At 35.8% G+C, this 16242-nt stretch overlaps 1 protein-coding gene and 1 pseudogene across 3 annotated transcripts in view; one reads left to right on the forward strand and one right to left on the reverse strand.

Moving 5' to 3' along the window:
* LOC135084469 (sex peptide receptor) overlaps window positions 1-16242 on the forward strand; it is a 482468-nt gene that overhangs the window by 324869 nt on the left and 141357 nt on the right. The window lies entirely within an intron of this gene.
* Window positions 8028-10918, reverse strand: LOC135084372 (UDP-glycosyltransferase UGT5-like; annotated as a pseudogene).

A 16242-nucleotide genomic window follows, 5' to 3' on the forward strand; every position in this document is an offset into this window, starting at 1 on the left:
CCCAATCTCCTCGGATCATGGTTTTGACATCTCCTAAGTTTTGGAATCGAATCATTATGTTTGTCAGAAACAATGATTTGACTATACAGTCAGATTATAATCTTAATAAATATTAAATAAAATATCATTTTAATCGACTCGATCAGGAACTTTTACTAATAAGTACCTATATTATTTAGAATGTGTCTGGGCCTCTGATACGAGTTTTTAGCTTTACTTTATAATACTATAAGTCAGAACAATGTTATAATGTAAAGATATTTAAGGATTGTGTTGTGATGATGTAAAGAAATCAAACACATTGCTTCAGTGTTTGTTTTTTATTTCTTTTTCTTGTTTTTTTATTTTTATTGCATTTTCTTCCGTCAGTTACGGCGCCGGCACACGTCACTGTCCTTGCAAGCGCCAACGCCTGCTGCGTCGCCGTAAGATAGTGGCGAAACCGGTCCACCCCTATCTGGATCCCTCCAAACCTGTATAAAAACACTTTTTATCATTTTATTCCAAATCAAGTTCTGAACTTCAAAAAATCGAACTGCCTCAGACGGGAATCGTACCCACGACCTTTTGTTTGCCGGGCGACTGCTCTTCCATCCGAGCTAGGTACTCAGACACTGGATGAACCGGTCGAATTTTTTAAGCTGTTGCGGCCAGCGTTGTTTCATCAATGTTGGGTAGTACAACCCTTAAACATCCAACAGAACTTACTACATTATATGGTGGGCTTGGGTGTCGCCGGTGGGGACACGTGCAACGGCGGGGACGGTTGAGGGGAGGTCACGTCAATCGACGAGGTCAGGTCCATGGGTGCTTGAGCCGGCGTATTGCCGGCGGGGTCCCGTGCTCGTACATGATCGTGGGTGCTGGAACGCACACACGGCGCGGAAGCGACACCTTGGGAACATGCAGCACCGTACCGGCTTGCCGGCCGCGGTGTATACTGTAGACAAGCAAACATTTTAATACACTTCTTGATGATCTGAAGAAATCAAATACATTGCTTCAGTGTTTGTTTTTTATTTACTTTTCTTATTTTTTATTACTTTTGGTACATTTCTTTTCTTCGGCCACGGCGCCGGCGCACGTCACTATCCTTTTGCAAGCGCCAACGCCTGCTGCGTCGCCGTAAGATAGTGGCGAAACCGGTCCGCCCCTATCTGGATCCCTCCAAACCTGTATAAAAACACTTTTTAGCATTTTATTTCAAATCAAGTTCTGAACTTCAAAAAATCGAACTGCCTCAGACGGGAATCGAACCCACGACCTTTTGTTTGCCGGGCGACTGCTCTTCCATCCGAGCTAGGTACTTAGACACTTGATGAACCGGTCGAAATTTTCAAGCTGTTGCGGCCAGCGTTGTTTCATCAATGTTGGGTAGTACAACCCTTAAACATCCAACAGAACTTACTACATTATATGGTGGGCTTAGGTGTCGCCGGTGCACGTGCAACGGCGGGGACGGTTGAGGCTAGGCCACGTCCATGAGCGAGGCCACGTCAATCGACGAGGTCACGTCCATGGGCGAAGGCGCTTGAGCCGGCGGGGCCGATTGTGCCGGTAGGGTCTTGTGCTCGTACATACAGCCGCGGCGTTCGCACGCGGCCTGGTCCATGCAGGGCGGGTACTGAAACGCACACACGGCGCGGAAGCAACATCTCGGGAACATGCGGCACCGCACCGGCTTGCCGGCCGCGGTGGATACTGTAGACAACCAAACATTATATTACACTTCTGTTTTAAAAGTATGAAAGAAACAATAACAAAGGAAAATTTTAAAAATAATGCTATGAAAACTTGAGAGTTCATGAAAATAACAAAATATTGAGGTATATGTAAAGAAGGAACAGAAATAGCTTTGAAAAATTAGCTTACCCTTCGGGATTACACTCGATGGTTTTTCCCAGTCTGCCAATGTTTGGTCTTTTTTATTCCGTGGCGTAACTGGAAACTATCTGAAAACAATAATTTTAGAGAATTAATAAAAAATACGATATTTATGAGAAAAATAAAATTACCTTTATTTAAGAACAACAAAAAGTTAATCAGGGAGTCGAACCACTACTATGTGTCTTGTAAGTAAAACACTTGACATAAGTTTCATAAAAACAATTTTACAAGATAGCGATTCAAACCATTAAGTAAATCACTAAAAATTATTATAAGACTAGCAAATAAACTATTCACTTCTCAAGTTAATATTTTTACTAGCAAATGAATTCTATAAATAAATAAAAATAAAAATAATGCAATATAAACTCACATTTGTATACATTTGATTTCTGCATCGTAGCTGTCTTCTTCAACGTTTGTTATTTAGTATCACTATTGAGTCTGACGAAACAATATGAACTGAATTTTTACCCCATCCCGTTTGTGATCCCGTGTACTATGCGCTAATAGGGGTACCTGGATTAGTGACGAGTGCGTTAATGAAAGTGCGACAGAGAGAGAGAAATAGTGCTTAGAGTAGGAAACGCTAAGAAAGATAAAGAGCTAACTTAACGCGACGTTTACATTATGTACTCACGGCTTGACGTTTCGGCTGCGATGCTGCAGCCGTGGTCACAGACTGGCGGTTCGCGGCGTCGTCCGTTCGGGCGGGCTTGAAGATTTTCAACTACTACCCTCATATTGTCATTTGTTACACTACCACTAGTGATGTTACCACGACACACAACACTCACAGTATCCGTATTCGTACTTGACGGCAAAATTCGCGGTTTGCATTTATTAATCACCGGATTCCACACTGGTAACAATTTAAATCCGTCCTCCCGATTGAAATTTTTATTTTTCTTAATTTCAATCGCTTCTCGAACTATCCTAGTGTGATAATGCCAATCAGTGGAGAGGATTTTTGGACTGTGAAACTCCATCCAGTGATTAACTCCTGTTTCCAGCAGGTGTTCGTTCAGCCACGGCGGATTTGCTCGTCTGTCTATTTTTAACAGCTGCGATGTGTTCTTTGACACGTTCGGCAATGGTGCGCTTCGTCTGTCCAATATACGAACTACCACAGCTGCAATCGATTGTATGTACTCCCGGAGTCTGGAAAGGTAACATCTTTCGGCGATCGTAGTTGTTTTGCTATTTGGCATAACGGAGAATATTATACAGTCTTGATGGAGAACTTTCTTAGTACTGTTCCAATTTTATCTATTACACCTTTGATGTTGCCTGACGACTCGCCTCTGAACATTTTGCCCCCCTCCTTTCGCCTTTTCCACCTCTGAGACACCGTGTATCCGTTACGTTTAAGTACCTCCTGAACATGAGCAAGTTCAGACTGTAGATGTTCAGGGTCACATGAGTTATGAGCTCTGTTAGTCAATGACGTCATAACGGATTGGAACTGTCGAGGATGATGATGAGATAAGGCGTGTAAGTACCTATCTGTGTGTGTGGGTTTTCGATAGACTGAGTGGGATATTGTACCGTCATCTTTTACCCCAAACTGCACGTCCAGTAGGCCTAAGATGCGCGCTGTGATAACTTTTATCGACGTCAAAATGTATGGGCAAAATCGATTTCGATCGAATTTCTTGTAGTCCGCTACTGGCGCCGTGAGACGCCTTGGGAAAAATCGTCATATCAACAGTTTAGTTATTTCAAAACCAAAATACAGCTGGTATATCAGACGCCTATTTCTTCAGTTCAGAAGTCAGAATAAAGAAGAAAAATAAGGGAGTCCGGTAATTTGGACCAGTTTTTTTCAATCCCATTTTACACATAGTTTTCTTTTGTTTTTGCTAATGTTCATGGTATATACTAAAAGATTAATTATTTAACTTACTATTTCATAGGTATTAATCAACATGATTATTGTATATTTAGCACAAATCAACAAAATGCGAGTTCAGAGCATCGGTACAATTTAGCCAACCGGTTCGATAATTTGTACCACAGGGTTACTAAATTGGATTTCATTAAATTTCAAGCCTATTAAAAAACTATGGCAAAATATTATACGATACATTCTTCACAAATTAGGTAACGAAAAGGAACAGTAGTTAATAACATAGATAATCGATATTGTTTTACACGTTATCACGATTTTGAGTAAAAGTTTTGTAATTCCAATTATCGTAACGCACACTTGTACCTAATCTATTTTTCCAGTCTTTTGCTTTCATTTATTGTTAGTCAAACATAACTACGCTATTATAACTTCAAAATATGATTTACTAAAAAAAAATTCAAAATCCTTTGGTAAAGTTCCATACAACTTGATGTGGTACAATTTAGCCGACTAGGTGATAATGCTTTTAAAAAATCGGTAAAAAATCTAGCTTATAAATACCGAAAAAGGTTTCAAATAATTGTAATCCACACTAATTTACGCTTCTAAATAATATATTAGAAACACCCTGTGATTAAATTTAACAAAATTACAAACTAAACATGCATTGTCAAAAGTTACTTGAAAACAATGAAAAAATACTTTACAAAATAAAACACACGTGTTAGTTGTCACGGCAAAAATCATATGGCCGATATTAATTGAATTTAGTTGTGTATCGCTGAGTGTTGCAATTACAGACATTCAATAAATACTTTACGAAATATGAGGGTGGTACAATTTACCCGGCGGTACAATATACCGAACTCTCCCCTATATCTGCTGTATGTAATAAAACATAAATTCAATTTCTTCTTCTTCTTCAAGTTCCTAACATAAATTAACTTGAACCCTCACTCATAAAACTTGGAACAATAAACTCGAGTCGTCAATGGTAGCAGAAATATTTGCTCTCATGATATTATTTGCTACCATTTTACAAATTGTTTGCGCACTTCAATCTCGTCAGAGCAATGAGCAAGTGTTCCCAGAAAAGCAATATTTTAGGAAGAAATATACTTAACGTAATAACCCAACGGTCGGAAAATGGTTTTTGGATTGTAGGAAAACGAACACCTACGTGGTTTTTGCTGGCAAGATGTTCACGTTTTGTACAGTCATTGTTCTGTTTCCATTCACGGTTCGTCGACAGCAAGAACTTGCGGTTTATTTCTTCCTTACCCACAAATAATAATAGGTATTGTGCTACTTTAATTAGATTCTTTTATGAAAAAGTCCAACGCTCCACGTAGGTATTCAATGCTACATTATTGATGATAAATTAAATAAGTTTTTTTTTATTAAGTATCTATTTAAGAAGTCTGTTGTGGATATCATCGTGGTAGGTATATAAATAAGACAGCTTATTTCCTTATTGACCTTCAAGAATAATATAATAAACCAAAAACATAAACCTCCTTCTGGCGCAGTTGGGTGAAGGGACCTAAACGAAGTCTTAAAAGTCTTACAAAGTATTTATTGAATTCCAAAAGACTTTAAAGTCTTGTAAAGTATATCGAATTCCTGAACTCGGCATCAGAGGACTAACGAAGTAACGATCCTTAGGCGAATGACGTCAAAACAATACGCAATGGATTCCACCAATCAACCAACTTTGGAACTGGAGTCGGTCAGAGGGTTTTGATAATGATCAATTAACCACAAACAAAAAAGAGTCAGTAGACTTAATTAAGTTCTTATTACAAAACATAATCGATACAATCTAAATCTTTAGATTAATAACGTATAGATGAATAAATAGTCTTCTCATACAAGAGCTCGTCTGAAGTGACGGAAAAATAAAATATGACATTACTTGACAGTGTTTGAATAGAAAAACTTTATTGACGCAGTTAGTTAGGTACAATAACAACATGACAAGAACAAAATCAATTACTGAGCCACTGCGCCAGTTGGCTCACGCTCAGCATTAATTTTTTCTTAGAATCAAAATGTATGAAAAAACTTAAGTCACTGTCCCATTTTGAAGTGCCTTACATAATGAGTTTCTAGGGGTTATAGTGTCTTAGACCCGTATTCACAAACATTACTATGAGGTCTCACAGTGCGCGTAGACGCACAGGGTCACACACGAACCAATCACAGAGTTCTATTCAACGCTATGTGTTCAATTTGCTGCTTTACTTAAGCAAGCATCGTTTGTGAATACGGGTGTTAGTCATGATATCTGTCCTACGATTGAAATAAATATTGATATTCAACCCAATGGACAGACTGAAAGATGTAGCCTCTCACTCGATGGACCGACAATCTAGTGAAGGTCATAAAAAGCGTTTTGAATTAGATTTAATTTTATATTATTTTTCTTTATTCAGAAAACCACAGCTCTTTAAAATGGACTTTAATTATTTATAATGTACTGGTTGTTATGGAAATCCCTGGGAAAGTCCTTTGTCCAGCAGTGGACGTCTTTTGGTTGAAATGAAGATAAATCACTGTCATTATTGTCGTTGCGACACATATTGAGACAGATACAAGCAGACCTACTGTTATTATACCTACTTTGTGACTGTGCCTTCCAATTTCATTCTAAAACAGAAGATCACAACTTCTACCTGAGTAAGAAACTCAGGTAGAAGTTGTGGGAACTTAAGACTCCAGGAAAATGTTTGTGGTAACTCCATTATTGAATTCAAAGAAGGATTACCTATTTGCATACCAATAAACCTCGACATTCCAAAATTGTATCTGTTCTTAGACTATTTTAATTAAAGCTATTATAAAATCGCCACTGTAAAATATGTTATTAATAATAGGGCAATAATAACAGAAAAACGTCTTACTATCGTGAGGTATAATGTTATTATGATTTTGAACGATTATAATATTATTATGATTTTGAAATTATTAACTTAGTGCTTAAAATAAAGAAGCAAGTATTGGAGAAAGACGAATCCTACCAACTCTTCTTTTATTTTAAAAATAACACAAAAGCAACTAAATTTATTATTTCAAAGTCAATTTGTCACTTAAATATCTCAAAGGAAAAATCATAAAGGGTTTTTTGTTTCAAAAAACTGAAAATTCTTAGAGACAGAGGGAATCCTTTTCAACGCCCTTCGACGTTAAGCTCAAAATCCTTTTTTTTCAATAGTAAATTTCGGCAAAAGCACTAAGGCTGGGTGACACCATCTTACTTTAACAAACGTCAAAACTCCATACAAAAGCACTGGTTATATTATTTTACAGAAAATTTTATGGTATGGTGGTGGAAAAATTTTCGTAATATTGAATGCAGTTCTCTTTCTTATCAAAAATAAAGGAATCTATTCTTTGAGTAAAATCAATTTATCCACAGTTAAAGAGTATATTTACCCTCCAGATGGCATTACAAAATTCCACCCTCTATATTCAGAACCTTCGTTGAATGCTTTCAGGATGTGTGTAAAAAGGTCCACTTGTGTTTGTTATTTATCACACCACAATAGCCGTAATGCCAACTCATTTGCAGGTAAACAATAAGACCCTAAATTATTTAGGCACATTATTAAGTCCGTTGGAACCCTTTTGGGTTGTGGGCATGCATTTAGGTCTGGTTCGTTCAGGGAAATCACAAAAGAAAACGTATACAGTGTGTTTGGGATAGGGCTAGCGTTAATTTAAGATTTGATTTTACTATGTCAATTTTATCGACAAAAATGCCCCCCTCCTCTTGGAATGGGGGGGCTTAATTTTTTATGTGACTTCATAAAATTCTTCATTCTGTGAATCTACATCGACATAAAGTTGTTATATTCTACAGTATTGTACAATTAGGTTCTTTTCAACTTAATACTTTTGTTCAGTCTTAACACCGTTTTTTACAAGAGGCAGCATGTAAAAAATATGCTTAATATCACAGATAAGAAGCCTAAAATTACTTAAATGGCTAGTTCTATTTCTTAGTAGTGCCAGAACAAGTTGGCATATTTTCCAGTCGTATGCTTTGCAAAATGAAATATTCGAGATCGCATACTTTAGACTGAACAGTTTTCAATTTAATGATTGATAGGACAATCACAATAAGGGTCTGATTTCACGATAAATGTAGGTATGCTCATTATAAATACAGATCAAATTTATCCCGCTTATAATATTAATAATATTAGTTTCTCAGTTTTTCTTCTGAAATGATGTCCATGTCAATTTTGATGCCAATATTATGATACTCATATTGTTCTACGTTAAACTATTGATCCCCCAACATGGTGATGCCGATCAAAGGTATACCATCTGTTATGGCTTCGTCAGTTGATTGTAGACCTCCTTGTGTGATGAACAGTTTTACTTTTGGATGACCTGGAAGAAAACGCAGTTAAATTATCTGATGATATTAATACAGTTTTCTGGGTTTTATAGTTAACTTAAAAATATGAGTAAGGTTAATGTTAAATACGTGCGTAAGCCCTAACAATGGACAGAAGTAGGCTTCGAGTATCAGCAAATCGAATTTCTGCGACATTATCAGTCAGAAGTTTTTGAATTCGTCGAGTTGCAGCTGTTTAACTTAATGTTAACTTGACTTTTATCTTTCATAACAGTTTTGATAGCGTTCCTCAGTTTTTCTTCAGAAATGATGTCCATGTCAATTTTAATGCCCATATTATGATACTCATATTGTTCTACGTTAAACCTTTGATCTCCCAACATCCCAGGGATGCCGATCAAAGGTACACCAGCTGTTATGGCTTCGTCAGCTGATTGTAGACCTCCTTGTGTGATGAGCAGTTTTACTTTTGGATGACCTGGAAGAAAACGCAGTTGAATAACTGATGATATTAATACAGTTTTCTGGGTTTTTTAGTTAACTTATAAATATAAGTAAGGTTAAGGAGTGCAAACCTGAATTTTCAATGTTGATCTTTCAAGTGTCATAATATCTTAGAAGTAAAAGCCGATCAACTTCTGATTCAGACAATGTCAGACGCTATTGACTCATAAAATCTGATATAAAATATATAATATGTTACAATGCACAAAAACATATTATACAATAAACAGTGCAAATGCCAGCTAATCCTAATGTATTACAATTGAAAGTATAATGTACCTATTACTAATAATATTATTATGACAAATAGAATGAGTCGTAACTATTAATACGGACGTAAAAGGTCCGACTGTGGAAACCATTTTGAAATTCTTTTATTGGAAGTTCTTCCCGGCAACTCATCTTGATTCCACTTCCATAACACATCGTAAGGTAACTTAGAAACTGCATCAATCATTGATTGAATTTTTCTGGAGGTAACGAAGCTTGTTCTTCGTTGTTTCCAAATCTGATGTTACATATGACACCATTTTCAGATGCGTCTAAATAATTTTTGAGATCCTGAAAATATTGTTTATACAGTTTAGTATTGTTTAATTCTGATACTTTCATTTTGATGATCTCATTCTAATATTTAGACTATGTGAAACTCACTTACCTGAGGTAATTCCTTTTCTGGTTTCTGATAAAGATCACGTTTGGTGGAACCGAACGATTCCTTTCCCATATCGGATGGATGTTAATTAATAACAATAAATCAACAATGTTTTTAGGTCTTCAATCGATGGGACACTCACCAAACACTCTTTTAAGCATTAATTTATTGGTTAGTTCATATAATTTTGCTAGATTTCTTTTTGTTATGTAAGCAATGTAAATATTTGATAAGTAGGTACCTACCTTCTCCCAAAATGTCAGGTTATTAACTCCCTGAATCTCACCCGTTGGATAGAGGATAGGATGGATTACTGCACCAAAAGTTTTCAAATTATCATCTGTCGATCCAAATGATCTGACCTGTATCACTTGTGCTTTAAATACGTGCGTAAGCCCTAACAATGGCCAGAAGTAGGCTTCGAGTATCAGCAAATCGAATTTCTGCGACATTATCAGTCAGAAGTTTTTAATTTCATCTAGTTGCATCTGTTTAACTTAATGTTAACTTACCTTTTATCTTTCATAACAGTTTCGATACCGTTCCTCTGTTTTTCTTCTGAAATGATGTCCATGTCAATTTTGATGCCAATATTATGTTACTCATATTGTTCTACGTTAAACCATTGATCCCCCAACATGGGGATACCGATCAAAGGTTGAACACCAGCTGTTATGGCTTCGTCAGCTGATTGTAGACCTCCTTGTGTGATGAACAGTTTTACTTTTGGATGACCTGGAAGAAAACGCAGTTGAATTGACTGATGATATTAATACAGTTTTCTGGGTTTTATAGTTAACTTATAAATATGAGTAAGGTTAAGGAGTGTAAACCTGAATTTTCAATTTTGATCTTTCAAGTGTCATAATATCTTAGAAGTAAAAGCAGATCAACTTCTGATTCAGACAATGTCAGACGCTTGTGACTCATAAAATTTGATATAAAATCTATATGTTCTTCTTCTTATTCGTTACGCTCTTGGCAGAGCGGTCGTGGTCACGTTGAGGCGTTGTTCACATCGGCATGTTCATGTTACAATGCACAAAAACATATTATACAATAAACAGTGCAAATGTCAGCTAATCCTAATGTATTACAATTGAAAGTATTTATAATATTCTCGTACCTATTACTAATATTATGGCAAATAGAATGAGTCTTATTATTAATACGGGCGTAAAAGGTCCGACTGTGGAAACAATTTAAAATTCTTACATTGGAAGTTCTTCCCGGCAACTTATCTTGATTCCACTTCCACATGATAGCACATCGTAAGGTAACTTAGAAACTGCATCAATCATTCATTGAATTTTTCTGGAGGTAACGAAGCTGGTTCTACGTTGGTTTCAAAGCTGATGTATATGACACCATTTTCAGATGCGTCTAAATAATTTTTGAGATCCTGAAAATATTGTTCAAATTCTGATAATTTAATTTTGATGATCTCACCCTAATTTTTAGACTTAAGTGAAACTCAATTACCTAAGGTAATTCCTTTTCTGGTTTCTGGTGAACACCTCCCATAAAAATCACGTTTGGCGGAATCGGACGATTCCTTTCCCATATCGGATGGATATTAATTCATAACAATAAATCAACAATGTTTTAGGTCTTCAATCGATGGGACACTCTCACCAAACACTCTTTTATGCATTAATTTATATAAAAAAGACTCATAAAAACTCATAAAACTCATTTATTTTTAACCGACTTCAACAAAAGGAGGAGGTTCTCAATTCGGTTGGTATTTTTGCAAATAGGCTTTTAAAAAGCACTTTTACACGTCCCAGTATTAACCTTCAACTGGTGACGTGAATATGGGTCACAGTATTGGTGAGGTGACGTCATTTTGACGTAATACTAAAAAGCCGAAATTCAGGAGACCTACAGCATAAGCAATGTAATAAATTACATTATTTATAAGAATATGAGTTTGTTTTCATAAATAAAACACACTGGTCGCAATAAATATTGAAAATTTTAATTAAATAACGCTTAGAAACATGGCAGTCATTTTTGGTCTGTTTTTGTAGACATGAGATCAATCATAATAGAATTAAAAAAAAACAAAGGAATTTAACAAAAATTACTTTCTTCTTAAAATACAATAAGTAAAAAATAAGAATCAATCATTTTTAGTATTTTGTCCCATAGAAAAAATAAATAAGATTAATTATGGTAACAAACAACACAATTTTTTTCTAGGCAATCAAAACATGCGGGTTTCTTGCACTTTTTGCAGAGATATGATGTTCTTTTCATCTTCTTAGCTGGACATATAGTGCTGGATCTTGATTTTCTGTGTCGCATAGTTCTCTCGCAGTATTGTGATCCGATTCTAAGCAGTGAGTGTCGTGTAAAAATCGATCTTCCGTATCGCTGATGTCACTCACATTTTTTTCTAATAACCCCGATCGTTTGAAATCCTCGTCATTTGGATTCATTTTCAACCACAAAATGAAACAAATCATGAAATAAATCACTGACACTAATGGTGACGTGACGTCAAATTGACGTTTGGTACCCTCTATCTCACTAATTAAGCGCGTGCAACATCCGATTTCAGTCACGGCAGACGCCAAACTAAGAAATAATCAGCTACTGAGGGGTGCGGGGGCGGGGAACAAGCCGTTTGAATAATATGTAACGTTTTCTCCTGTGCGACGTCAATTTGACGTCACGTCACCAATTGAAGGTTAACCCTACCACTGCTTCGGGACAAAAAATGGGCCAGTGCTATTATTGGTATACCATATAATTTTGCTAGATTTCATTCTGTTATATAAGCATTGTAAATATTTGATAAGTACCTTCTCCCAAAATGTCAGGTTATTAACTCTCTGAATCCCGTTGGATAGAGAAAAGAATGGATTACTGCACCAAAAGCTTTTAAATTATCATCAGTCAATCCAAATGAACTGACTTGTATCACTGGTGCTTTAAATACGTGCGTAAGCCCGAAAAATAGCCAGAAGTAAGCTTCGAGTATCAGCAAATCGAATTTCTGCGACTGCGACCGTCAGAAGTTTTTTAATTTCGTCCAGTTGCGTCTGTTTTTCGAATTGCACCATCAAGAACGTAAGGATTAACCTCGATTATATCCTTTTTATTGCCTGTTGTAACGTTTGATGAAGTAAATATTGACCAAGAATCATAAGAAACGTCATGAGCATCAATTTCGAGCAAAATCTTTGGTGACCCGCCATCTTTGAAAATTGGGTCCGTTGTCAAAACAACTAGTCGTGAGTTCGGTTGACTAACTCCAATGTCAGCGTTCGAAATACCACTTGGTGACTTATTGATGGCGTAGTGTAGTAACTTTGACAAACGTCAAAAATCTGTCAAACTTCATACAAAAAGCGCTGGTTAAATTTGTTATTGTTACGGTTAAAATAAGGTGGTGCAACTCAGCCTTAAAGATTTACGACGTAATTGTCACGAACAAAGTGTTCACGTGAGCATGCTAAAACTAAAAACGCTCATAAAATAAAAACTACTCAACCAAATCAAATCAAATTTTTATGGGACCAAGTAGCAACTATTCTGCATCGATGATAAAGAAATCTCGGCGTAATCGGTGTACATCTCAGATCATAGAAGGGAATAGATGTGAAACGGGGGCGTGGCGCGTGTCTCCGCGATATGCCCAGAAACGAACATCGGCCGCGTAGCTAGGTTAGTCGCGATTCAGTCTTACTAAGGAAATGTTCTCCGATATTTTGGATAATGCATCGTTACGTGCAATAAAACAAGTGAAACGAAGAACTACAGGAACAATGGAGTCATTTACTACATGTAAGTATTGCAAAGCCATTGGTATTTTGCTTATAAATAAAAAAAAACTAAACATTTTTACGAACGAATTCAGTGCCGTAACAGTTACTGCGATATCGAAATCAGTGGTGATAAAAATTCTAACACACTTGTACATTGACGATTTAGTTAGCAACCACTTTATGTCATGCTCAACTACTGCGCAATGTATTTAATTTCTTCCGATATCCACTGTCGTGTGAAAATACACAGTACGGCCGCATGTGCCGGTCGTAACATAGTGCCGTGCTCGTGTTCTAATGCAATTTCCTATTATCGATAAATAGAAGTAAATTATAATTTTCTATTTTGTAATAAAATTTTAAATAAAAAAATGATGTGTTACTTGCGATTATAAGATTTTACAAAAAAAAAAATAACAGTAGAAGTAATTAGTAGGTAACTGTCAACTATGTAATTACTATAAGAGCTAGTTGAAAGCCTAATATAGGCATCATTTTTGATAAACATATGCGGTACGCAGATCGCCATAATTAAAAAGTAAATGCGTGATAGTAGTTAATAATAACGTATAATAATAAAAAGGTTTTCATACATAAGCATTTTGTGAAACCAGTTTCGAGCCTTGCCCCTAGCGATTTAAAGTATCGATATCTTGTCGACTCCATTTTATCTTTGTTCTCTCACTAGCGTTTTCAAAGTGTGCGTCACGTCACGCGGCCATTGATTGGCCATAAGGCACGCCTTCTGGCCAATCACAGCACTTTTAAGCCGGTTGCACATGTTGTCGTAGACTCTCAGTCGCTTTGTTTTTACACAGTTGAATGTGTGTGTGGGAGCTGTGGTGGGGGAAATGTGGGGACACTGGTTCTCGTTGTAGTTACGCGCGACTTCATATCTATTCTCTTTCTATGATCTGAGGTGTACATATGTTACGGTCAAAGTGATAAATGTGAAAATTATGAATAATCGCCGGTTATTATGAATAATTACCGTATGATTTGGTAAATGTGATTAATATGAGGTCATTTATGTGTGTATAAAACTAAATAGGCGGCTTAGGGGTGGCCCAAGGGCCACCCCCGCCGCACCTTAACCTATTTTTCACTTTAAATCAAAACATTATGTTATAGGCATCATGGAAAAGTAATATTATGCAAGAAACATTCCAAACTCATTATGCCAAATTATATTAATATATGATATCAAAACGTTCAAAAGTTTGGCTGTACACGAACATGTACACAAGATGTTGTTCTCTTTTATGAAATTTGTTAGTACTAAGGTTGAATTATTAAATAATCACTGTTAAATGTGATTAATTTATCACTTTCACCGCTACTGTCGGGGATTATTCATAATAACCGGTTATTATTAATAATTTTCAATTTATCACATTAACCGTAACACATACATAGAAAAAAAAACCTCATCCTTTTGTTGAAGTCGGTTAAAAAGTACTTGCTTTGAATCCCTTATTTCCTTAATGGCTTGACCAGGGTATGGTGCAGGGAATGGGCACGGGACAGAGCTGTCCAGACGGAATATTTATTTCTACTTCTGACTTCTAAAGAAACTTCTGTTGGGTCTTTACACTGACATTAATATTCTGTTACTCCTTTTTTCAGTAATGACATTCTAAATCTTAGTCTTGTCGCGCTATGACAAGACAACTTTTGTCCCGGCGTTTCTTCTTAGCAATTTTCTCATAATATGTTTGTCTCGAAACTAGGGATGTTATGGATATCCGTAACCGTAACCGAAACAGTACATGTATAACCGTACCTATGCTATTTTAATTTTACATTTAACATTCTAATATCCGTAACCGAAAATATCCGAAACTTTAAGATACTCCGAAATGATTTCATATCCGTCACCGTAACCGAAACCGGTATAGTATTATTGTTATATCCGTAACCATATCCATAACCGAAACTTCATATTCTTAACATCCCTGCTCGAAACGCCAAAAGATAAGAAAATAAAAAAGCTTTTTAATAAAATTTATTTTGACATTAAAGCCCCAAAATATTGGTTAAACCTGAATAAATATTTTTCATTTCAAATATTGCAATTTATTTTATCCCTTTGCGCTTTAGTCGCTGCAACCCTTCTTTTTTAATTAAACTTTTGATGTTGGCAACCCTGCTCGAGTTACCATTTTACGCTTTATGGAATAAATTAACCGGCCGGCCCTGGGGTTTTTAATTTCATTTATTTAGTGTTTGTTTGCTTATAACTGAAGTTATTTTTGTATATGTCAGTATAACATAGTAATATTGATATCTAGACCGAATCTACGAGTATAACTTCTATTAGGCTACAAAAATAACCATACGCTTGGAAAAAAGTTTGGTAGGTACCTAGGGTAGACCGGGGACAATAGTACCATTTTTTGGAAATTGTTCAATATTGAGAAATCTAATGAAATGTAACTTATTCTGTTAGGATGCTGTAAAAACTAGACTCTTAAGCTACAAATTTAAGCATGCAGAGTTGAATTATTATTTCGAATACTTAATGAAAAACGAATTTGAACTGTACGATGTCTCATGTTACAATTGACCCCTACAACGGGTCAATTGTACCAATAATATATGAGGCAATAAAAGTAGTTATGTTTATCTAATCATCACCTTTATTGGTATTCTGTTCTCTTAATCTCCTACAATCATCAGTCTTTATTAATTGAGATCGAAAATATTTAGGAACAAGTATGAAAAATCAACACTTAAGTTTAAAAACAACACAATAACTTTTCTTCCATAAAAACGAATAAACTAACTGTTTCTACATAATATGCCATCTATTTGGCTCGGATATTGCTTCTGAAACAACAATAAGCATAATAACAATGATAGAAATATCAAAACTGAAAAATCTATTTTTGTATGAGGGTACAATTGACCCCTGGTACAATTGACCCTGATTATTTATACCTACTACTGCGTCGACCTTTTAAGATTTTTTCATAAGCCTGTTCATAAAGGAATAGATCCGTTGATCCGCGATCCGTACTTTTGACTCTACGCCGAGGCATCTAAAACAAAATGTTCAAATACTTAGTTACTTACTGAATTAAGCTAAAATGTACATATTCAGAAGGGTTTTAGAAACCTATATTAAAACATTTTAAGTAGGCATTTAGGTACTTATATCACCTTTTTATCTACTTATTTAATAAAACACATTAAGTATGTA

This window comes from Ostrinia nubilalis, chromosome 26 (genome assembly GCF_963855985.1).
Source record: "Ostrinia nubilalis chromosome 26, ilOstNubi1.1, whole genome shotgun sequence".
NCBI lineage: Eukaryota > Metazoa > Arthropoda > Insecta > Lepidoptera > Crambidae > Ostrinia > Ostrinia nubilalis.